The sequence below is a fragment of the Hippocampus guttulatus genome, chromosome 3 (genome assembly GCF_054856545.1).
Source record: "Hippocampus guttulatus isolate MCC_2025c chromosome 3, RoL_Hgut_1.0, whole genome shotgun sequence".
NCBI classification, from domain to species: Eukaryota; Metazoa; Chordata; class Actinopteri; order Syngnathiformes; family Syngnathidae; genus Hippocampus; species Hippocampus guttulatus.
Window position 1 is genome coordinate 7,479,859 of NC_141263.1, and position 2,716 is coordinate 7,482,574.

Genomic DNA, 2,716 nt, shown 5'->3' on the forward strand with positions numbered 1-2,716 from the left:
TTTCTGGGTGCTGTTGATGAATGGCTTTTACTTTGCGGAGGAGAGTTTTAAGTTGCAGTTACGGATGCAGCGCCGAACTGTATTTAGTGACGTTGGTTTTATTGACGTGTTCCTGAGCCCATGTGGAGATATCCTTTTTTCATTCAGTGCTGCTTGAGGGATCCACGGTCAATTCAATGTTGGTTTTTAGCCTTGCCGTTGACATGCAAGGATTTCTCCAGATTCTCTGAGCCTTTTGATGATACAGAGGAACATTGTCCTTAAACTGTTTGATTATTTTTTCACACAGACGTTCACAAAGAGGTGAACCTCGCCCCATTTTTGCTTGTGAATGATTGAGTATATCTGGGAAGCTCTTTTTACACCCAGTCATGGCACCCACGTGTTCCCATTGAGTCTGGTCACCTGCGAGATGTTTGAACCAGGTGTTTGATGAGCATTTCACAACTTTCTCAGTCTTTTTTTCCACCTGTCCCAGATTTTTTTGGGAATGTTTTGCAGCCATACAATTCTCAGTTATGATTATTTGCTAAAAACAATAAAGTTTAGTAGCTTGAACATTAAATATCTTGTTTTTGTAGTGCATTCATTTAAATTTCGATTGAACATGACAAATCATTGTATTCATATTTTTTTTCTGTTTAACACATCACAACTTCATTGGAATTGGTTTTGTATATGAGTGTATTTTATTTTGTTTTATTTATTATAATCTTTTTTAGTGCTGATGTATGATGACAGCATATCATGTACCAAAGGCTCCTGAAACCTCTTTCTAAGATTGTGGTAACCAAATGAGATTGCCACATTTTAGCAGAATTTTTGTCTTTATTGAATTGGTTCTTGCAATGACTAAAATGTTTTTCCCCTTGAAGCAGAGCAGGATGTTAAGACTTTTAAAGAGTTGAGAAACTTGAAACCGTTTGCGCCACTAGTCACTGCGTCTCCCCGCCGCCAAAGCGTCTAGACTGGCACATGATGACGGGAATCAGCCAATGGCTCCATAGCTCCACACGCACACACACACACACACACACACACACGCACACGCACACACACACGCGCGCACACACACACGCACACGCGCGCGCACACACGCGCGCGTGTGTGTGTGTGTGTGTGAGAGAGAGAGAGAGCGCACACGAGATACGCGCGCATACACACGCACACACACGCTTACACTTACACTTACACGCACGCGCAACGCACACGCACACACGCCCACGCACACGCGCGAGTCAGGAGATTTCAAAATAAAAGCATTAGCTACAAGTCGGTCTTATTGTAACTAGCACATCAGGGATAAATGTATCTCCATTGAGATTAGGGGTTGGCAACATTTTACACTGAAAAGACAAATTTTGACCCAGTTTCTACGGAAAAGACAACACTGGAAGCCGCAAACAGCTTTTGACATCACAATTAACACATTTTGAACTCTTACAATAAATAAAGAAAAACTGCAGAGTTGAAAGTATCTTTCAAATGAATTCAAAAGCTGAACTTTGAGAAAACTTCTAGAGCTAAATTTCTAGCAAACAAAATGAGCATCGTTTCGGAGCGTGTAGCGGAGCCTTGGCCTGAATTTAAAAATACAATTGAAAAAAGAGCAGTATTTCACTGTACAGTGAATATTTATTTTCCCTACTGAATGGGACTTCTGCTACTGAACCTCTGCATACAGTGTCTGTAAATCAGGGCTGTAGGAAGTTATCTTCATCTTTACGCAGGTGTTTGTTTATAGATGCTCTCATGCATCTGTAGATGCGAAGATCCACAGGACTCCAAAGGCCTATTTTGTACGCCAATTTGCAGGGCTGTCAGAGAGCGTGACGTATATTTTGAGCGACAAAAAAAATAATACAATTTGTAAATTATTTTATTGTAATATTTCGAGATCACAATAATCTTACAATTTATAACTACAATTGAAGTAATGAGCAAACACAAATAAAATATTTGATTCAGATATTGTGCATTTTTGGTGTCGCTGGGTTTACCGCGCATGCCGCCTGTCAAATCTGCCTGCTGAGACGTCAAGAGCTCGCAAACGTCTCTGAAACAGGCGAATGCAAAGGCTGATCACCAAAATTGCACAAGTTCCGAAGGAAAAAGTGATACACGTTTTTGAGACAAATAACATACACATCAATCGGACACTTATAATTTATTTTCCCAAGCCACGCAGAGCCGCGTCATCAGGATGACAGAGGTGTATATGGCTATGGAGCCGCAGATTGCAGACCAGCGATCTAGACATAGTATTTGCCGTTTCGAAATCAACGGCACACACATGCATTCATGTCATTGCATTTGAATTCTGCGGACAAGTATGGTGAATGTCGTTGTATTTCATTTATAAATATGACAACGGCCTGCATCAGTCCCTCGGAATCATTGTAAATCATCTTAAATGTATATCCCCTTTCCACAACAATGGTTGAGGCGAGGTGATTGCCACACACAAACGCATGATTGGAGGTGGACGTTCATCCCAAAGAGCCCACTTCCCAGTGGCCAACTTTACACCATTCGCAAGTGGGCATCTTGCAGTTTCTATGACAGTAAATGTGCTTTTCGCACGCCAGTGGCTTCCGTTATGAAGACCGTGCGCATGCCTTGGAAGATTTCTTTTATTCTGAAAATACATGCGGAACAAGACTCTGGTTGCTATAGCTGATGCCGCGTGTGTGGAATGCATGCGTGTGTTTTGATT